Raw genomic sequence first — 24,018 nt, forward strand, 5'->3', positions numbered from 1 at the left:
CACTGTCAGCTCTGCTCACATTGTTTCAAGTTAAGTCACATGACTGTGCTTGAAAATGAGGTAGGTAAGTATACCCTACCCACACGTGACAATGGGAAGACATGCCTGATTCTCTAACAGGGAAGAAATGCATTGTTGAGAATAGTAACATAATCAATTATACATATTTTTAATTTTTCTCTCCCCATGAGCTCTTTGTGAACAATAATGACCACTAATCACCCTAATACCCTCTGTAATCTTTCATAGTGTTTTTAAAATGTATATAATTATTTGTAAGTTAAATTAAAAGGAAAAGTAATTATACAGCCTAGCAATAGGATCAAACTGCCTATTTCTGTTATTGCTATTACTATGTCTACCTACCTTTTGAGACAGAATACAAGAAAAAAAGTAAGTAAGAGAAAGAGAAAGAAAGAGGAAGAGGAAGAGAAAGAAAAAGAGAAAAAAATCAGAGTCTGATGCTCTGGGACAATTTGGTCATTTTTCAAAACAATATCTTATTTAATAAAGAGGGAATATGCTAATTAATTGCCACACCCTCACAAGATGGCAGCACCCAGTCCCTTTCGCCCCACCTCATCCAGCCTGAGTCCCCAGTTTCCTCAGGCCTGCTTCATCCAGCCTGAGACCCCCAGGCCCCTCAGCCCCGCAGATGAAGGCAGTTGGGGATGATCATGCCAGCAGGGGAGCAATTAGAGGGCTATCAGGCTGGCAGGCAGAGTGGTTAGGGGCAATCAGGAAGCCAGGCAGGCGAGTGGATAGGAGGCAGCAGTCCCAGATTGTGAGAGGGATGTCCAACTACAGTCAGACATCCCCCAAGGGGTCCCAGAGAGGGTGCAAGCTGGGCTGAGGAACACCTCCCCTTCCCGTGCACGAATTTCATGCACAGGGCCTTTAGTCTATCTATATAAAATCCTAATATGCAAATAGACCAAACAACTGAACAATCAAACAACTGAACAACCAAACAACTGGTTACTATGATGTGCACTGACCACCAGGGGTTGTGCGTGGAACATGGCGGGTGTCGGCCACAGTGGGATGGTGGAGCAGGTGAGCAGGGGAACCAGACCAAGGTGGGACATTGGTTGCTGTCATCAGGGCGAGCCTGTAGTGGTTACTGAAAATTCTTTGCCCCCATATGCCGTGGTCTCCCCAGTGCTCACAACTGCTACCAGCACTGGAGACATCACTTGCACCCGCCGCCAGCGCCTGGCACTATCCCCAATTGCTCAGTGCCATCAGCAGGCGCGAGCAGTGGTTGCCAGCCCCAATCTCCCCTGAGGGCTTCTCCACCTCCCCCTGCTCCTGAGAGGTGATCAGGGCAGCAGTCTCAGCTTGCACCTGCTGACAGCACCAGCCCTGCTTGCAGCCGCTGCTGGCACTGGCCCCAATCGCTCCACGCCATAAGAGGGTGTTAGCAGGGCCAGTGCCATCAGTGTGTGGGAGCAGTGGCTTTGAGAACAGGGCTTCTGGCAGACAGGGGACTGGGGGCCATGGCGGAAGGGCCGGGGGAGGTGTAGAGGATGGGCCTAGACCCGCCTTGTACCCAGTGCAGCCTCACTGCCCACATTTCCTTTCAATGTGCACGAATTTGTGCGCTGGGCCCCTAGTCCTATATAATAAAAGGTTAATATGCAAATGGTCATCACACCCTCATGCCATAACGACTGAGGCTGTGTGTGCCGCAGGCATGCACAGGTGGGAGGGGCTTGATGCTGCATCCCTGCAGGCGCTGGCAGGGACTTGACCAAGAAGCGCATCAGGGGAGTCCCGCGGGACTCTGGGACTCGGGGCCATCCCATGCCATGCCGGTCCCATGGGGCGGGACTCCAGGACTCAGGGCAGTCCTGTGGTGAGTGTGGGGTCCCAAGCCTTGCACAATTTCGCGCACTGGGATATATTTTTATATATATAAAAGCTTAAGCAACCATTGCAACCAGATGACTGGCTGGTAGCTATGACTCACACTGACCACCAGGCGGCAGACACTCAATGCAGGAGCTGACCCCTTGTGGCCACTGTGCTCCCACAGCCAACCTCCCATGGCCAGCCAACCTCCCATGGTCCCTACCCCAAGCTGGCTGGCCCCGATCAGCCCCAATTGTCGGCCAGGCCGAGGGACCCCACACATGCATGAATTTGTGTACCAGGCCTCTAGTAAGACCATATATTCTCAATTGATGGGCACAGAATGTTCCCTCCATGTAAGCAGAATGGTGAGCACTTTTGGAGGTACAATTTCTAAAAGCTCTGCATCCTGTTGCCAGAATTTATAGGTACATTCAAAGATTGAAAATGGGGGTTTTTACTGGTCCCAGGGGGCAAAATTCCTATAATTGTGATTCACACTGAAAATATAAAGAACATTAAAATGCCATTAACTTTAAATACTCACACTCTGATAATACATTAAATCTAATTATTATGACATTATAGAAATATGTAGTATCCAAATGTTCTTTAAACTATTTATAAAAATGAATATGAAAGTACATTTGGCATCATAGAAAATGCTAACTTAATTGTTGAAAAATGCCCCTGAATATGTAGAGAAAATTCAGCACAAAGTATATTTGGTTCTGTGTTCGCTATTCTCATGAATAGCAGAGCCAATTCAATTCATTCAAAGTGAATGACTTTCAAATGGACTGGCTTCACAGGACTAAAAACTGGAATGGAAGCAAGAAAGGACAAAAGCATCAGTTACTTAGTGGTTGCTTTATTTTCTTCAATTATTTTTGTCACTGTTTTTTTTTCCTTCCTCTTTATAAATTGTCTTTTGACTGGTATTGCTTTGATATCCCAAACAGACAAGGGCTGCCAAATTTGTCAAAGGCAAAATTTTGCTAACTGCCACTTGAGTTTTATTGTTTTGTGTTAGCAATGTTAAAATCACTAAATGGTTTTCTAACCAATCACACCAGTAAGCTTAGTTGTTTGAACCTGCAAAACAATCTGAGCAAAGATTTGCTAATAACTTGAAACCAGTAGGCATTTTAAAAGTAAATGTGTTATGTCATGCTAATAATTAAATGCAAATCTGCAAAATGAATATTCACTCACATAAAACCCAACCAACTGCAAGGGACTGTGGCTTTGCTATCTCCTCCCTCCACTGCTCCCCCTCTCCAAGTCCTGATATATCATCTTTCTGTGAAGACTCCCAACTATCATGGAGTGAAAGGAATATCTTCCAACAAATGTGCAAGCTTTTCTATATTTATTGCTGTGTAAATATGAAGAAGAGACTAATTTAGAAACTAACAAAAAGTGGACCTATGTCATTTACTAATCTCATTATAAAGGAACCAATGAGATTGCTCCAAATTATAATCATACTCATAAAAAAAATGTTCATTTATAATTCATATACAGAAATTGCTAAAACTGCATTGTCTCTATAAAGTGTGAATGTGAAAACATTTTATAAAAATTGTTTTCACCCATTTAAAAGCCTTATTTTTCACATTTGGACAGATCACTGGAATGAATGTTGAATTACAAGTCAACATAAATATGTCTGCATTTTTGCTTTTATATAAATATGAAGGATGGTTCTGGATATCATATTTTAAATTAAAGGTTATAAAATAGATAAAGCACAGTATTATGAAACCTTAAATTGTCATGCCTCTTACCTATATAAATATAAATCCCACTGTGCCATGTCAGCCGGGCGGGCATAATTCTTAATTCCTAACATATGTCACAATTCTACATTCTATATTACAGTCTCTCTCTCTTTCTCTCATATATATATATATATATATATATATATATATATATATATATATACTTAAGGCCAAAATGTATTTTTTTTATATATGCCTAAATATTAACCATTTTGTTGCTCTTTTTTCATTTCTAAAGTTCCAGTTTCCCTCTGGTATCGTTTTCTTTCAGCCTGTAGCATTTCATACTGAGCAGGCCTATTGGCAACATTCTCTCATAGTTTTCTGTTATTTGAGAATTATTTTATTTCACCCTGAATCCTGAACAATATTTTAAAAGATATTAAACTTAGGCTTGACAGTTCTTTTCTTTCAGAATTGTATCTATATTGTCACAATTTCTTCAGTTTCTGTGATTTCTGTTGAGAAATCCAGTATAATTTCAATTATTCTCTCCTCGTATATATTATACTAGAGGCCCGTTGCATGAAATTTGTGCATGGGGGAGGGGTCCCCTCAGCCCAGCCTGCACCCTCTCCAATCTAGGACTTCTCGGGGGATGTCCAACTGTCAGTTTAGGCCTGATACCCAGGATTGGGCTTAAACCGGCAGTCGGACATCCCTCTCACAATCCAGGACTGCTGGCTCCTAATTACTCATCTTCCTGCCTGCTTGGTCGCTCCTAATTGCTCCCCCTGCTGGCCTGATCTCCCCTCACTGCCTCTGCGTGCCAGTCTGATCACCCCTAACTGCCTCCCCTGTCGACCTGGTTGCCCCTAACTGCCCCCTGCTGCTGGCCAGGTCATCCCCAACTGCTCCCCCCCACCAGCCTGGTCATTCCTAACTGCCCCCCTGCTGGCCTGGTCACCCCTTACTGCCCCTCACTGACATAGATGCCCCTCACTGCCACCCCCTGCCAGCCTAATTGCCCCCAACTGCCCCCTCCCGCCAGCCTGTGAGCCTCTTACTGTCCCCTCTGCCGGCCTGGTTGCCCTCAACTGCCCCCCTTGCCATCCTGGTTGCCCCCAACTGCCCACCTGCTGTTCTGGTTACCCCCAACTGACCCCCCAAGCCTGGTCACCCCTCACAGCACCCCCGCCAGCCTGGTAGCCCCATGCAGCCTGCTGTTCAGTCATTTGGTCATTCCTCACTAACCCCCCTGCCAGCCTGGTTGTAGGCAACCATCTTGTGAGGGTGTGAGGGTTAATTTGCATATTACCTCTTTATGATATAGGATTGCTTTAGTGCTATCAAATTATTTTTTTTTATCTTTTGTACTTGTCAATTTCATTATGACTTATCTTGTCATGATTTTCTTTTAGATTATTCTGTTGGAGATTCACTGAACTTTTTCTATAAATATGCACATTGATGTCTTACACCAAAACCAGGCATAATTTCTTCAAATTTTTTCTGGCCAAATATCATTCCCCTCCCCATATTTAATATTCAATTTATAATATTTGTCTGATAATTTCAATAGATGTGTAATGTCAAGGATTATATATGTTATTTGGGTGGAGGTTGTCACATTTTCTTATTTTCATGTTATATCAAGTGATTTGGATAATTTTCTGAACATTGTAAATGTAGTGTTGTGTAGACTCCAGGCCCTGCTATAATCCTCTTTGGTATAATTTTTAAGAACACGATAAACCTGGTTACACTCATTTTGAAAGCTCTATCTCCTATGAAGAATGATCCAAATAAGTTAATTTTCTAAAAATTTATCTATTTTACCATGGTTGTCTCCTGCATTGATCCAATAAGATTTAGCCTGACACTTTGACTATGTTTGAATATCAGTTCAATTTTCAGTTCAATTTTAAAATATTATACTATGCTAGCTGGGTCACTGCCAACCATTCTCTTATTTCAGGAGTAAGTCTGAGCCTTTTATACATTAATAGTGAGCAACTGCTAAATGTCTTTGTATTTTTAATATAATATGAAAGAAATCAATAGATTATGAAGGAAATATGAAAGTCAAAAAGGCAGGAAAAATAAGGAAAAACATGCAAGTATAAGAATGGCAATTCTTCAAAGTGAAAACCTAAGTAAAGGTAAAAAAAACATGGCTCTTAGATATGGACATATTTAAAAAACAGGAATTACAATAAAAATTTTAAAATCAATAGGCAAATATGGGTAACTGTGTTCTGCTTATGGAAGTATAAATTGATACAAGCATTCTTGAGAGCAATCTGGTGGTAATAAATGAAATCAGATACTCATGCCCTGTGATTCAGCATTCTATTTATGAATGTATGTTTTTTAAGAAAGTTCATTTATGTCTGTGGTAGAACTTCAGTTAGAATGGCCTGTTAGCATTGATTATTTTGTTGACTAATTGGAAAACATCTTAATGTCCAGAATAAAGAAATTAATATATAAGATATCATAGTTACCTATCTATATAAAAGCCAAAGCGACTGTGGCAACCAAAACAACCAGACTACTGAACAGGCTGCAGGGGCGGGGAGGAGGAGTGACCAGGCCGGCACAAGGGTTAGTGAGGGGAGACCAAATGACTGAGCAGCAAGCTGCATGGGAAGACCAGGCCAGCAGGGGAGGCAGTGAGGGGTGACCAAACGACCAAACAGCAGGTTGTGTGGGGTGACCATGCTGGCAGGGGGGGCAGTTGGAAGCAACCAGGCCAGCAGGGGGGGCAGTGAGGGGCAATCAGGCTGGCAGGCAGAGGCAGTTAGGGGTGATCAGGCTGGCAGGGGGGCAGTTAGGGGTGATCAGGCAGGAAGGCAGGTGAGCAGTTAGGAGCCAGCGGTCCAGAATTGTGAGAGGGATGTCTATCTATATAAAAGCCTAAGTGACCATCGCACCTGAAACAACCGAACGGACAACCAAACAGATGACCAAGGGGTCCTGGATTGGAGAAGGTGCAGGCTGGGCTGAGGGGACCCTCCCTCCCCTTGTATGAATTTCATGCACTGGGCCTCTAGTCTATATACATAAAAAGCCAGTGACTGGTACGCTGTAATGACTGGAACATCTAGTCACTATGATGCCCACTGCGGCCAGTGAAATGACCCAATTGGGGGGTGGGGCCTGCCAGCCAACATCCTGCAGCCTCTTCCCCTGACCGGCCCCACCCCTGATCAGCCAGCTCCACCCCTGATCGGCTCCCCCACTCTGATCAGAGGCAGGCCTAGCCTGCCAACCACCCATGGCCCCTCCCTCAGGCCACTGGCTCCCGATTGGCCCTTCAACCCCATTCAGGGGCATGGATGGCTGGCCCACTCCCCACAGCCCCTCCCCATGGCTGGCCCTGCCTCCGATTGGCCCCCACTACCCCGATTGCCCTGAAGCCCCTCACCCCTGGTGGCACTGCCCCTGATCACCGCCCTTACCCCAATAGGGGTTGGAGTCAGCTGCCCAACCTCCTGCAGATCCTCCCCCTACCCAGCCTTACCCCAGATCAGCACCCCCACTGAGCCACCCAGCCCACTGCCCACAGACCCTCCCCATGGCAGACCCCACCCGTGATCAGCCCCTATCACCACAATATTCCTGTGGCCCCTCCCCCCCAGCCAGCTCTGCCCCCAATCACCCCCCTACACCAATTGGGGGTGGGGCTGGCCAACCCATCACCCACAGCCCCTCCTCATGGCCGGCCCACCCCCAATTGGCCCCCCACCCCAATCAGGAGCAGGGCCTGCCAGCCAATCCCTCATGGCCCCTCCCCCCAGCCAGCCCAGCCCTGATCAGGCACAATTGGGGCAGGCTAGCCGACTAACCTACCGCCATCTCCTCCTCCTGACAGGCCCTGCCCAGATCTGCCAATTGGGGTCGGGCCAGCCGAACCCCACCCGTTCACGAATTCGTGCACTGGGCCTCTAGTTTATTAGAAAATACTAGGAATCATTTAGAAGTCATCAATTTGATGCCTTTTGGCATAGAGATAGATTTTAAAAACATATCTCACAGGTATAGTGGATAGTCATGCAAGGGAAGATACTGGTAATTTTCAAGATGTTAGCTGTCCCTGTTGAGGATACCTATACTAGCAAAGCTGATATCTGCTGGCATCTTAAATGTATTACCTCATCATTTTTATTTCTACACATGACAGTGGCTTCTTAATGAAAGTTCATGAACTTCTGTCCAAGGATATTATCTGCTTTCACAAGTGTACATAGTTTATGCTCAGAGCAAGTCGACACTGACAGCTTATTAATCCCTAAAGGCCACTGGTGACCAATAATGACTAAGCATTGGTGCGTACATACTCCAGCTTTTTCATTCCTCAAGAAAGACAACTCAGCCAACTATATTTTCCAGGAAGGTCCAAAGGAAAGTACCTTCAATAGGTAGAAAGAAAAATAAAATGGATGGGAAATCAGTAGTATATTTGAGAAATTCAGTGGTGGCTGTGCTTGGTAGACTGGTTGGTAAGAACTAGATGCTACTAGAACATATTTACCTACATGTAAATTTGGATGATAGGGATATGGAATAATGGAGCTAATAGTATTGGAAATTAACTGTTGGCAACAAGCTGAGTGTAATTATCTTAAAGGGCAGCCAGCTAGAATTGGTAAATTAGAGACATTGACTTACAGAAATGTATTGACAATGGGTAACTAAAGACGGTGCTCTTAAAGGACATAGATGCATATTCAATGAACAAATTGTTTTACTTGTATGACTAAAATAGTTCAACAAGTAACCATAGTCAACTCTTGCAGTAGAGTTTCCCAGTTTTTCTATTCAATATTTAGATGTGAGCCAGTTATTAGACCCGGAGAATGAAAGGTTGTACCCTTTGGGAGAATAATATTTATTGTCCCAATCCATATCATTTATTGCTATATGATAATTTTTCATTTAATTTCACACTGAAGAAAAAAGGGATGAGAAATACAAAGATATCAAAGATATTTTGAGAAAGGTTGGTCTTAGCTGATGCTAATTACAAGAAATGGAAACACCATCATGCATTCACTATCAAAGTAGGAGTGCATAGGGCAAACTAATAAGCACAGTCTGAGCCTGATTCCTTCTCATAATCAGTCTCTGAGTCTATATTTGGAATAGATAAGCATATAAGCTAAAAATTTTACATAGGTTCTTGATTGTGGAATAAGAGCTATTCTGAAAGAAAAGACTAAGTGGAAATCCCTGAAATAATACCCATGCTGGATGAAATGCCTAAGATTAGTTCCACTTACAAAGACTAAAGAATGCAGGGGTGATGGTTCCTGTAAAATCATAATTTATATTTTGTTAGGTTTCTACAAAAAATTAGATGAATCACAAAATCACTAGAATCATCAGTACGGGCATTTTATTAAAGTGTTAACAATGTACTAAGAACTTGGTATGTGAATCTTACTTTGTTGAATCATTTCATTTTAATGTGTATCAGGAAGGGGTGTTATAATTATGATTCCATGGTTAGCCAGAACTTTGTTAACACTAATATGTATTTACTTTATAATTCAAAGAGAGCTTAATCATTACCTGTTACAGAACATGACACTGTAAATTATGTGTTGTTCACACTTCCTCATAATATTCTAGTTTGTTCAGATTGTCTTAGAAACAGACAGCAAAGTGAAAATTAGATGTGCAAGATATTTATTGGGGAAATACCTGCAGGGAAAAAAGAAGAGGCTTCCACAGAGGGCTGGAGAGCCCTGGGAATGCAATGCAGTCTGTGAAGGAGACAGAGGTAAGGAGAGCAGGATAAAGAGAGTCTCACACTGCCACACAGTTCCAGGAAGGAGTTGGCCAAACGACTGGGTTTCTTTGAACAAAAATCCTATGATAGAGGATTTTCATATCTGGTAGATTTGGCCCTGCTGTGCTTAGTCACTGAGGGAGAACTTCTTGTGAGAAGCAGAGCCTCAGCAAAAAGGCACTGATGGATTCAAAGTGTAGCAGCTGAGGCTGTCCATCACACACATTTCCCTCAGCAGCAAATCTGAGTACTATATTACTGTGGCCACTGCAATAATATGTACTAACTAAAGGCCAGGTGCATGAACTTCATGCATGGAGGGGGAGTCCCTCAGCCAGGCCTGCACCCTTTCCAATCCAAAAACCCTTGGGGGATGTCCGACTGCTGGTTTAGGCCCCATCCTGGCAGTCGGACATCCTCTCATAATCTGGGACCGCTGGCTCCTAACCGCTCACCTACCTGCTTGCCTGATTGCCCCTAAATACTCTGCCTGCCTGCATGATCACCCCTAACTGCCTCTGCCTGCTGCCTGGTCTTCCCTAACTGCCCTTCCCTGCCGGCCTGGTCACCCCTAACTGTCCTCCCCTGCTGGCCTGGTTGCCCCTAATGACCTCTGCCTTTGCCTCCGCCACCGTGGCTTTGTCTAGAGGGATGTCCGGAAGGATGTCCAGAAGAATGTCCAGAAGATGTCCGGTCTAATTAGCATATTACCCTTTTATTAGTATAGATGCTCATTCATTGTTACTAATAAATAAAAGAACTGTAAATTAAAACAATTCATTAACTTTAGTTGCTTCTCAGGTTGACAAAGAATACAGATATTATCTGTGGATAAGTGTCATAAGAATGTTGTACCTTTTGCTAAGAATATAGCTCTAGAATTAGAATTATCCTACTGAAAGGTTCTCTGGAAATCACTTAACCCAAACCCTTTATTGTCCCAGAAAGAGTAAGTGATTCATTCAAATTCCAAGTTAATTAATAGCATAGACAGGTATATACTTTTTGACTTCCAGACATTTCTACTAAATTAAGCACAGCTAACAAAAGGTGGGACTTGTGCCCTAGCCAACTTGGCTCAGTGGATAGAGTGTTAGCCTGTGGACTGAAAGGTCCCAGGTTTGATTCCGGCCAAGGGCACATGCCTTGGTTGCAGCCTCAATCCCCAGTAGGGGGCGTGCAGGAGGCAGCTGATCAATGATTCTCTCTCATCATTCATTTTTCCACCTCTCTCTCCTTCTCCCTTCCTCTCTGAAATCAATAAAGAAATATATTTTTCAAAAGGTGGGACTTCTAGGAGACAGATCTCTGGAGGGAATAATTGGGATAGCTAGGAACTTTCCCTCCTGTGATAAAGCCAAACTAAGATTATTGCGATATTCATTTTAATTCTGATTAATATTCTGCAGTAGCTAGTCTTGTGTTTATAAATTTTACTTTGTGTCTCTTGGTTTCTTATTTTTACTAGAGGCCTAGCGCCTGAAATCATACATGGGTAGAGTCTCTAGGCCTAGCTTGCAATCAGGCCCATCTATCACCCGCTCACCAGTTCCTGGTGCTGCCCTGCTGCTCCCACCAGCCACCGGGTTCCCCTCGCTGGCCCTTGTCCTACCCCGCCACCACTGCCAGCCAGCTTGTCCTCCTAGCCAGCCCCGGGTCCTGCCCTGCCACCGCTGCCAGCCAGCCAGTTCCCCTTGTCAGCCCCAGGTCCTGCCTCTGCCTCACCGCCACTGCCAGCCACCTGGTTCCCTCACCAGCCCCCCCCCTCCCACACAACCTCATAGCAACTGGTCGAGTGGTCTTTCTGGTCATTATGCTTATGGTCTCTAGCCTTTTAATATATAGGATGTGCTTCTTTGACTTTACATGTGCATACTTCTCTATTATAACGTCCTACCTACTCTTCTTTGCTTGAAATTGTGTTCACTTTTGAGAACAAAGATTAAATATCACTTTTCTTTCGGGGAGAAATTATTTTTGAAAAAAAGATATGCACAAGAATCAGTCTTGATGGAAGTTGTATTATCTTGCACTATTTCTAACCTCTTTCTGTCCTCTATATAACATATAAACATGTTTTATTTGCAGTAGTCTATAAATCTATCAAAATTCCTTGACATTATTGGATGCCTGGATTCAAACACTTCGATTCATGTGTTTAAGACTTTTGACATATATTGATCACTTTTTTGAAAAGATATTTTTGAAATAAAGCGTTATTGAAAATGAAGTAATTCCCGGCTGGTATTGCACAGTGTTTGAGCATCAACCTATGAATTAGGAGGCCACAATTTGATTCTGGGTCAGAGCCCAGTTTGGGATTGGAAGCTCAATCTCAAGTAGGGGGTGTGCAAGAGGCAGCTGATCAATGATTCTCTCTCATCATCAATGTTTCTCTCTCTGTCCTTCTCCCTTCCTCTCTGATATCAATAAAATATATATTTTAAAAATGAAGTGATAAGTGAATCAGTATAATTAGCTCTTCTTTTGTTTATTTCACTTATACAATATTGATAAGATAGCACACTCTATAGATTCTCAACAATTGATCATTTTTTCCTGACTTATTTTTCCTGACTACTCCAGGAAAGAAAACTTGACATTGCTTTCATTATATGTCATAGGAGCTTTGTTTTCATTTCTTTTCCTTGTAAAATAGGGTGTACTAAAAAAATAAAAACTATTCCATTTCATTTGCATCTTTACATTATCAAAATTATAAAGCACACTATGTTTATGGTGGACAAAAACAATTGTTACCGAATTTCCATTCTATTTTGATTATAATATAAAACATTGAAGTGTTTTATACAACTTCATCTAATTTATTACTATAAATGTAACATCGAGTTATTATCTTCCTTTGCTTAATAATAAAATAAAATAAAAGATCCTCAACAATAGTAAATATTTTACCAGGATCACAAAGATAAAAATTTGCTGTTTTCAAAGGTATTTTTCAGAATGTTTGAATTAGATAGTCAAGTGTTGCAATGGCTGTTCTCTCTGAAAGGGAGAAACTTCTGGTGAGATACTGAAAATATTAGATAGCAAATGTAACAAATTATGGTCTGTTTCAGGAGCAAAAAGATAGGAATTCATCCTGCATCAAAAATTATAGAAATATTAAACTTACATCTAGAAGCAAGTAAGAAAATAACCAAGAGAAAATTTTATTTAAATGAGGAGTATGAATATCATTGGTTATTTATAATGGGAAAAATCCACTAAGAATTAACAGATATCAGCTGTAAATTATAGGGCAGAAGTACACAGTTTGAATACTTCCTCTGATCATTATTTTTCCCTCCTAAGTTTCTCTTAAAAAAGATATTATTGTTTTTGGTCTTTGTGTGTGTGTGTGTGGGTGGGGGGGGTTATATATATATATACTAGAGGACCAACACACGAAATTCGTGCAGGGGTGGTGTCCCTCAGCCGGCCTGCACCATCTCAAAGTCCAGAACCACTGGTTCTTAACTACACACCTGCCTGCCTGCATGCCTGATTGCCCCTAACCACTTGCATTCCTGCCTGATCACCCCTAACCACCTCTGCCTCGGCCCCCGCCACCACATCTTCATCCGGAGGGATGTCTGGAATGATGTCTGAAAGGTCATTAGGCTGTCTGGTCTAATTAACATATTATGCTTTCATTATATATATTTCACTATATATAATATATATATATATATATATATATATATATATATATATATATATATATATACACAACCACAATATATACATAGATACACATACCATCTTTATATAAAGGAATATATTTGTATAATAAAACTAGTAGGAAAATAGTTTTAATTATGATAAATACTGTCCCAAGTAAATATTCTCTGAGTGAAAAAATAATTATAGTAAAATTTTGATCCCTAATGGATATCACAGAACAGTTATCTACTCTTCATACATATACACAATTATAGAAAAAACAGTTTATTATACTATGACTCCCCTGTTGTGCCTTAGGATTAATATAAAGAAAATAACAATAGGAACAGATAATTTGTATAAAAAGAAGACAGATATTTATTTGGTATTTTAACTATCTCTTTAATTAGCAAATAAAGCCACTAGTATAGAGAGTATGAAGAACATACTCAAACTAAGTCTGAGATATTATAAAAGTAACTAGAGGCCCAGTGCACAAAATTCATGCATGGAGGGGAAGGGGTCCCCTCAGCCCAGCTTGCAACTTCTCCAATCCAGGACCCCTTGGGGAATGTACGACCGCCAGTTTAGGGGCAACAAGGCCGGCAGAGGTGTGCAGTTGGGGGCGACCAGGGTGGCAGAGGGGGGCAGTTGGGGGACACCAGGCCAGCATGGGAGCAGTTAGGGAAGACCAGACCAGCGGGGGTGGGGGGGAGGCAGTTAGGGGCGATCAGGCCAAAAAGCAGAGGTGGTTAGGGGTGATCAGTCTGGTGGGAGGGCAGTTAAGGGTGATCAGGCAAGTAGGCAGGTGAGCAGATAGGAGCCAGTAGTCCTGGATTTTGAGAGGGGTGTCTGACTGCCGGTTTAGACCTGATCCCCTAAACCGGCAGCTGGACGTCCCCTGAGGAGTCCTGGATTGGAGAGGGTGCAGGCTGGGCTGAGGGGACCCACCCCTGTGTACAAATTTCATGCACCGGGCCTCTAGTTAATTTTATAAATTAAAAAGAAAAAAAACATACAAGACATAAAACATGTTTTGTCATCAGATTATATGACCCAGTCTATTTTATTCATATTATTTTTATTCTTTATTGATTAAGGTATTACATATGCGTCCTTATCTCCCCATTGCCCCCTCCCCTCACTCCCCCACTCATGCCCTCACCCCCCTGGTGTCTGTGTCTACTGGTTAGGCTTATATGCATGCATTCAAGTCCTTTGGTTGATCTCCCCCTTTACCCCCCACCATCCCCTACCTGCCCTTTGAGGTTTGATGGTCTAATCCAGTGGTTCTCAAACTGTGGGTTACGACCTCTTTGGCAGTCGAACGACCCTTTCACAGGGGTCGCCTAAGACCATCCTGCATATCAGATATTTACATTACGATTCATAACAGTAGCAAAATTACAGTTATGAAGCAGCAATGAAAATAATTTTATGGTTGGGTAGCAACATGAGGAACTGTATTTTAAGGGCCAGAAGGTTGAGAACCACTGGTCTAATAATTGCTTCTCTGTCCCTGAATCTGTTTTTGTTCATCAGTTTATGTTGTTCATTATATTCCACAAATGAGTGAGATCATGTGATATTTATCTTTCTCTGACTGGCTTATTTTGCTTAGCATAATTTTCTCCAGTTCCATCCATGCTGTTGCAAATGGTAAGGATTCCTTCTTTTTTACTGTAGCATAATATTCCATTGTGGAGATGTACCACAGTTTTTTAATCCACCAATCAGAAAGGATATATGCACCCCTATGTTCATAGCAGCACAATTTACCATAGCGAAGATTTGGAAACAGCCTAAGTGCCCATCAGCAGATGAGTGGATTTATTCAAATTCTGATGTTTAAGTTTCTCTTCTCTATCCCTTTTCCCAGTGAACTATAAGTTACGTAGTCTGGAATGGATAAGGGTCTTGCTTTACTTAGATGAAAACAGTTACATATTGCACTTGAGATTTATACATTTCTTAGAATTCATGCTTTTGATGGAAAAGAAAGAATATTTCTCAGTTTTATACATTAGGTTCAGGCTGCCTCATGTTTGCCTCAGTAACATTTACAAATGTGTCATATCATTTTTTTCAAGAATCCATAAAAACCAGCCCTATTATTTAATAAATTTATCTTTTTTAACAACTTATCTTTTTCTCAGATTTGGAAACATCCCTTTTCACAGCATGGGGAACTTTGGCTTTAAAACCACTACACCTATGTATGCTCAATGCAGTACACAATGTAGCTACTTATTTTATGGCATTTGTAAGTGAACATAATATGATGCCATCTCCAAAAAAAGGGTGTTTATAGAGCTGATGAAAGAGTACAATGTAGACAGTTGGTAAACTGCCTATTGACAGAACTAAAATATAGGAAATGTAAGATGACAAGAGAGAATGAAGAAAAGAAATGCAATATTGTGTGATGTGTCAACATATAATTTTAAATGAATACAGAATCCTCTCATCCTTTATAATGTCATATTTAAATGTAATTTATTATTTTAAATGAAAGCTTTAGAAATATTATATCTGTATTCTAATATTCACATGAGCATTTAATTAAGTCCTAAGCATTCACAAAATAAATTAAGCAATAAAATCAAAAATTCTCTCTCTCTCTCTCTCTCTCTCTCTCTCTCTCTCTCTCTCTCTCTCTCTCTCCAGTGTGTATTTTGTTCAGGATGCTGGCCATTTGTTTTTGTTGGCTAGTCTGAAAGTTTAAACATAATATTTTCGTTGTTTCTCCAGAATTCATTCTAAAATATATGATTTACTAATAGGAAATTCTCCTTTTTTCTATTTAAATACATCTTTAATCTGTGTAACTACACTTTTTGTTATATTACTCTCAAGCTTAAGATGAGGCTTTATAAAGTTTTAGTTCATTACTATTACTTAAAGGTGCATAAAAGAAAGGATCTACTTATTTGGTCATGTTTCTTCTAGTGTATTGTGATAGGAAACTCGCATCATAATGACACAGTACATAACAGTGGTGTTGAATTCAAACACATTTTCTGGTGACTTAGCATTCCTCATCATCTGTCACTACTGTTCCTCTTTAACATAAAGTATAACTCCCTAAGTCCCCCAAACCCCTGTTTGTAAGTAGCATATTTGCCTACTGCTCCCTGACTTGACTTTTAAGAACTTTGATCACTCTCATGCTAAGTTAAATGCTTTACTAATATATTTATTTCCACATACTCAGTCTCTTCCAAAGTGTAATTTGGAAACTACTCTTTTTTTAACTTAATTAATTCCTTTGACAACTAAAATTTGTTGTTAATCTCTTTTGATTTACTAATGCCAAATAACTATATACCTAAGATGACACTATATAAAAAACTCCTTATTTCAAAAAGGAAATTTATTACCTTTCAGGGTACCTCACATTACAGGAATAAAATATACTTTGATAACTTTTATTGCTACATTTTTAAAAAAATTAGAGTTACCATATATTCATCATTCAGCTAAAAAAAAAAAAATTCAGAATGAATCTCTGATGTTAATCTCTGAACCCACTTAGATTTTTGGAACACTTTCATTTTTTTTTCTTGTCAGCTATTTCCTTGGATAAAATTAGAAAAAAAATATTTATAATTCAGTCATATAACACATAAAGTTTTATTAAATACAGATGTCTGAATTTTTCTTCAATTTAAAATAATAATTAAAAAATAGAAAAAATAACGAATTATTGGAATTTTATTAGTCCTGGTGAAGGTGAAAACTAATTAACCTTATAATTCTCAATTTAATTTAAGCTACCCTAGTTAACCTTAAGAAAAAAAAAATCAGCAATTAATATAAAGATTTATGCAATAGACTGGATATGGTAAAGACATTCCAAGTGACTACAAATGATGGGAGCCATATTTTTAGTATTTTATTTACTAAAGCATTTTTTATGGAGATTAAAATTTTACCTCTTATTAATTTGATAATAAAATAGAACAACTAAATTGTGATACTTTTGATTCTTTTTCCACTTGTATTTTTATAACTATTAAATTTAAATTTGAATTACTATATTAATCAAACAGCTAAAGACGATGGAGCTCTTGTCCAAATTCCTGTGTATTTCTTTCTGGAAATGTTTGAGGACATCCCTGCCCTTCATGAATAACACAGGGCCTATTAGGAGATATGATAATTCTGGTAACATTATCTTCTTCTGTACTATGGTGTCTATCTGATGATACCTTCTATTTTTTTCTGTTCATTGTTCCCTCATCATCTTTGAAAAATATATAATTTTCAGGAAAATAGAACTGTAGAAGAAATATCAAACACTGTTTATGGCATTATTCTATTTTTAAAAGCTGAAAAAAATACTCTCTAATTATATAATTTAAGATTAAGTTGAGGTAGGTAAAAACATGAGTGACATGAGAATAATTAAAATTCTGCCTGTGTGTTGGCTACTTATTATTTTGATGTGCTGTGATTATTAAATTTAGAAACAACAGCAAATTGAACAGAAGGAGATGTTACACAAGAAAACTGTGTATCAGAGTAACAACTCAATGCACTGGCTCAAAATGAGTTGTCTACCTATGCTAACGATGCGGGCATTTGTGTTTTCTCGTCAGGTTACCCTTGATCACGCCATGGCCTCCCAATGTATCTGCTTAAGCTTAGGCTCTTCTGCTTTGACTTAGACCTGAAGGCCATAGCAGGTAGACTTTTAATTACTATTGGAATTTCTGATCCTGTTATACAGTATTTTGAAACCAATTTAATGTTATTAACTTCAGTCATGTTGCCTCCTATTTAACTTTAGGGAATCAATTGTCTCTTTATTTGTATTTGCCACAGATTATTAAATTCAATGGGTCATAACATAATTATTCAAAATATGAGCCAGTGTTTATTTTGACTACACATAGTAGAGAGATGGCAGGATCCTTTTTTGAATTGTTTTCTACATTATCAGTGGGGTTCAATTAGTATATGTAATTACATAGGAGAAAGGAAGTTAAAAAAAATCCCCATGGATTTCTCTCAAAGGCTGGCTCTTTGCCTCCAATATAGGGTTGAATGAGAAATGTGACAGTAAGCCAATTGGCCTTTCTTCCAAAATCAGCCACAATAGAATCTACAGGGCTGAAATAGAAAATTAGGAGTTTAGCTTGGCACTCCATCCTGTTGATTCAGTTGTGGCATGAATTACTGGGCCAACCATGCAGTGAAGCTCTGTGTCTAGCCTCCCAGTTTTGAAATATGTAGAAAAGTTCATGACTACCGTGCTTTGTAAACCCACATTTTTAAAAATTACATTTCTCCATTTTAAAAAGCTGTGAGATAGCCAGATTTTTGTATTGGGAAAAATCAACTATTTTGTCAGAAGGCTTTTATGTACAATTTCTAAAAACCATTAGTATCGTTTAAATTGTTTACACCTTGCTTTCTGGTAAAGTAATTTCTGTTTTTCTATAGTTGACTAAAAGTGAAAAGCATTGACATTTCTTTCAAAAATTCTACAAATATATCATCAATGATATTATGTTTTATTAAATATGTTGTTAGGAAAACTATGTGACCCTGTAGAAAGAATAAGAACATGAACATTTTGTCAAAGAAATCTAGGTATGAATCCAAATTTGTTCACATATTTACTGAAAAAGCAAGGACAAATTTATTAACTAAATTTTCAAAGGTTTGCTTTTCCAACCATCTCTAAAATTGCTTTATGGATGGTAGTAAGGATATCATGGGATGATCTATGCAAACCTGGACAGATATATCAAAAGAGGTAATGACTGTCATGTTATCCATTTTTCACAAAAGGAAATTAAGGTGTAAGTAATTTATTCATGTAAGAAAGGAGAAAAATTGCCAAATTCCAAATATATCTAAACAATAACTATCTCCTTTAGCCTCACCTTCCTTATCTGTTCATCAGCATCCTCTTAATAATTATTATCATTGCTTTTACTGTCATTGACATAATTGTCTCATAGTAATTGTAATCATGAAATTGATTACCATGCTACCTTCATCTTTATCATCATAAACACAAGTTCTTGAATCTAAATCACTATTCATGTTGCAGTCATATAACCTTCTACCACATAAACTTGGTTAAGCCATACATTTTCTAATCCTCCGAATTAAAAGTGAACTACAACTTCTTTATTCATATCTTCTTATGGCTGAGTAGTATTCCAATAATACCAGTATACTGTGGAATAATACTCATCTATAAGAAAAGATGAAATACTGCCATTTGCAAAAGCATGGATAGACTTTGAAAATATGCTAAGCAAAATAAATCAATCCGGAAAAGTTAAGAACCATATGATTTCACTCCTATGTGGAATATAATACTGAAATTCATAGACACACTGCTGATTATCAGAGGAAAGGAAGTGTAGGTGGGTAGTAAAGGGCAAATGGCCCAAATATATGGAGATGGAAAATGATTTGACTTTGGGTGGTGGGCACACAATGCAATATACAGATACTGTATCATAGAAATGTACACTTGAGATGATTTGAAAATGGTGGCAGAGTAAGTAGAAGCTACACTGACACTTTCATACAATTAAAATACAGAAAACCACCCTGAAAAATCAACTGAAGATTAGTTGGAGAGAATCCTGATAACCAAGGATTGAAAGTGGAGACCACATACAGACTGGTAGGAAGGATGGAGGTGCGAAAGGGCTGGTCAGGCTCCCATAGAGAGCAGCTGATGTTCCGGAGGGATATCTCAGTTGTTGGGGTTCCCACTGAGAACTCTGGGGTCTTCACCCCAATTTGGGTTCCCCAGCCTAGAGAACTAGAACTGAGACAGGTGCCCAATGAACATCTGACAGTGAAAAGCTGAAGGGTTACTATTTGCCTGGTAGAGATGGCATGAAACGCAGGCTCCCTCTTAAAGGGTCAACGCACAAAATTTTGTGTGCAGCCACTTACCTTGGTCTCTGGCAAAGGAAGGGCAGAGTAGGCTAGAGCTGTGTGAGCCGAAGACTGGATAGGGGCTTCTGGGGTTGGAGCTCAAAGGGCAGCCACCCTGTTTTCATGTGCTGAGTCATTCGCTCACACTACAGGGAAAATATTTCTCCAAGAGAAACTTTGCTATCCAGGCAGTTTTTGCATGGAGTCGGGGCGGTGGTGGGAGGAGAGGGGGGGAAGGCATTTGCTTTACCCTTTTAGAAGACCTCTGGCTGCACCTTAAGGTCAATACCCTGGGGTTAATCAAGACTGAGCTTCAATAGGACTGCAGGAAGAGGAGGGTTTCTGGAGGCTTTGAGTCTTAGCCTGATACATCCTAGCCGTGTGCCTAGGTAAAGCAGACCGTGATGCACATCTTGGTCCCTTTCAAAGGCACTCAGACCCAGCAGAGGGAGCCAAAAGCTGTGGACTTCTGAGACCTCCAAACAGGGTACTCAGAACCAGTCACAAATAGCTTCTGACATTGTCCTGCACTAGAGATCAGAAGGTGTAGCAGATCTACCTAATACACAGACACAAAAATAAAGAAGCAGTCAAAATAGGGAAACAAAAAGCAAGCCTAAATGAAAGAAAAAGAGAATTCTCCAGAAAAAGAGCTAAATGGAATGGAGTTAAGAAATTTATCAGATATAGCATTCAGAATGATGGTAAAGATGATCAACAATGTGAGAAATGAGTAATTATTAAGAATGACATAGCACTAACAAAAGACACAGTGGAGGTAATACACAGCAGATTAGGGAAAGATGAAGATCAGATCAATGAATTAAAAGACAGGGTAGAAAAAAATAAGTCACTTAGAGAACCAAAAACCATTAAAAAACAGGAGGACAGATTAATTAAGTTGTGGAACAACATGAAATGTAACCATATTGACATCATAGGAATGCCAGGAGGGGGAGAAAGTAAGCAAGGAGTAGAGAATATGTTTGAAGAAATAATGGTAGAAAACTTCCCTAATCTGGTAAAGGAAAAAGTCACATAAGCACAGGAGGCACAGAGAGTCAAAAGCAAGAACCCAAACAGGTCCATGCCCAGACTCATCATAATTAAAATGTCAAAAATTAAAGACAAAGAGAGAACCTCAAAGGCAGCAAGAGAAAAGTAATTTGTTACCTAAAATAGGAGCTCCCATAAGATTGTTAGCTGATTTCTCATTAGAAACTCTACAGGCCAGAAGGGAATGGCATGAGTATTTAAGGTAATGAAAAAAAAAAAAGGATCTGAAACCAATATTACTATATACAGCAAGACTATCATACAAAAAGATGGTGAAATAAAGAGCTTCCCAGACAAAAAAGACTAAAGGAGTCAGCAAACCAATACTGAAAGAAATGCTAAAGGGACTGCTGTAATGAGAAGAAGAAATAGGGGGAGAAAGAAACATAAGCATACAGAAATACAATAGTAATAAATAAGTACCTATCAATAATAACTTTAATTGCAAATGGGTTAAATGCTCCATTTAGAAGACATGGGTTAGCTGAATACATATGAAAACATGACTCGATTATATGCTGTCTACAAGAGACCCACCTCAGAAGGGTCTTTCAAAAGACTCACACAGGACGAGAGTGAAGGGATGAAATTTTTTTCCATGCAAACGGAAACAAAATAGGTTAGGGTAGCAATACTCATAACTGACATAATAGACTTCAAAATGAAGGCCATCACAAGAGACAAGAAATATCATGACATAATACTAAAAGGATTGATCCAACAAGAAGATATAACCCTGGTAAACATATATACACCCAATATAGGAGCACCTAAATATATAAAATAGTCATTTGGAGGAGCTTAAGGGAGAGATTGAAAGCAATATTGTCATAGTAGGGGACTTTAACCCCTTGCTGACTTCACTAGATAGATCTTTCAGACAAAAAATAAGTAAGGAAACAGAGACTCTAAAGGGCACTCTGGATCAAATGGATTTAATTGACAATTATAGAACATTTCATCCCAGAGCTGCAGAATATACATTCATCTCAAATGTACCTGGGTCATTCACAAAGATAGGCCACACATTAGGACACAAAAGTAGTCTCTACAAGTTCAGGACATTTGAAATATCAAGCATCTTCTCAGATCACAATGTTATGAAATTAGAAATCAACTATAATAAAAACACTCAAAAACATTCAAACACATGGAGGTTAAATAGAATGTTATTAAACAATGAATGGGTTACCAATGTGATCAAGAAAGATATATATATATATATATATATATATATATATATATATATATATATATAACTTCCTGGAAACAAATGAAAATGAGCATACAACAACCCCAAATCTATGGGACACAACAAAAGCAGTCATGAGAAGGAAGTTCATAGCTCTACAGACTTACCTCAAAAATAAGAAAAATTATTAATAAACTATTTAACCCTACAACTTAAAAAATTAGAAAGAAACAATAAGAAAAGTCCTGAGTAAGTAGAAGGAAGGTGATAATAAAGATTAGAACAGAAGTAAATAACATAGGGACTAAAAAATAACAATACAAAAATCAATGAAACCAAAGCTGGTTCTTTGAAAAGATAAACAAGATTAATGTATCATTAGCCAGACTCATCAAGAAACAGAGAGAGAAGACCCAAATAAGTAAAATCGGAAATAAAAGCAGTGAAGTAACAACTGACACCACTGAAATACAAAGGATCATAAGAAAACTAGAGGTCCAGTGCACGAATTGTGCACAGGTGAGGTCTGGCCACATCCCCCCTCACCATGGGGGGCAACTGGGCTGGGCCCGTGGGGGACAAAGGCCATGGGAGGTTGGCCCAGCGGGGGAGGGGGGGAGAGCCTCTACCTCCCCCCATCGGGCTAGTTGGCCAGCCACAGTGCACATCATAGCTACCAGTTGTTCTGGTTGTCCAGTTGTTCCAGCATTCTGGTCACTTGGCTTTTATATATATACTAGAGGCCCAGTGCACAAAAATTGTGCACTCAGGGTGGGGGATGGGTCTCTCAGCCGGGAGCCCTTGGGGGATGTCTGACTCATGGCTTGAGCCCACTCCCTGTGGGGGGTGTGAGTAGCCACAGTCAGCCATCCTTAGTGCTGCCACCAGGGGCAGCTCCTGCATTGAGCATCTCCCCCCTGTTGGTCAGTACACGTCACAGTGACTGGTCATTCCACTGTTTGGTCAATTTGCATATTACCCTTTTATTATATAGGATAGAATACTATCAACAATTATACACCAATAAGCTGAACAACGTGGATGAAATAGACAAATTTCTAAAAAAAATACAATCTATCAAAACTGAATCAGTAAGATTCAAAAAACCTGAATAGTCCCATCACAACTGATGAAATTGAAGCAGTAATAAAAAAATCTCCCAGCAAACAAAAGCTATGGTGTGGATAGCTTCACAGGAGAGTTTACCAAACATTCAAAGAACTAAAACCTATCCTTCTCAAACTATTACAAAAAATCCAAGAGAAAGGAACACTTTCAAACTCTTTTTATGATGTCAGCATTATCCTAATTCCAAAACCAGATAAAGACACTACAAAGAAAGAGAATTACAGGCTAGTCTTCCTGATGAATATAGATGCTAAATCCTCAACAAAACATTAGCAAATCAGTCCAGCAATATATTAGAGAGATCATACACCATGACCAGGGATGCAAGGATAGTACAATATTTACAAATCAATAAATTTGATACATCACATAAACAAATTGAAAGACAAAGATCACAATACATATTAATATATCCAGAAAAAGCATTTGACAAAATCCATTTTTAAAATCCATTTTTGATAAAAACTCTCAACATATTGGAAATAGAGGGACTATACCTCAAGTTAATAAAGGCCATATAAGACAAACTATAGCCAACATCATACTCTATGGGCAAAACCTAAAAACATTTCTCCTAATAAGCGGAAGAAGACATGGATGTCTGCTTTCACCACTCTTATTCAACATAGTACTTGAAGTCCTAACCATAGTGATCAACCAAGAAGAAGAAATAAAAGGCATCCAATTTG

Source organism: Myotis nattereri, assembly GCF_964212035.1.
Source record: "Myotis nattereri genome assembly, chromosome: 2".
NCBI classification, from domain to species: domain Eukaryota; kingdom Metazoa; phylum Chordata; class Mammalia; order Chiroptera; family Vespertilionidae; genus Myotis; species Myotis nattereri.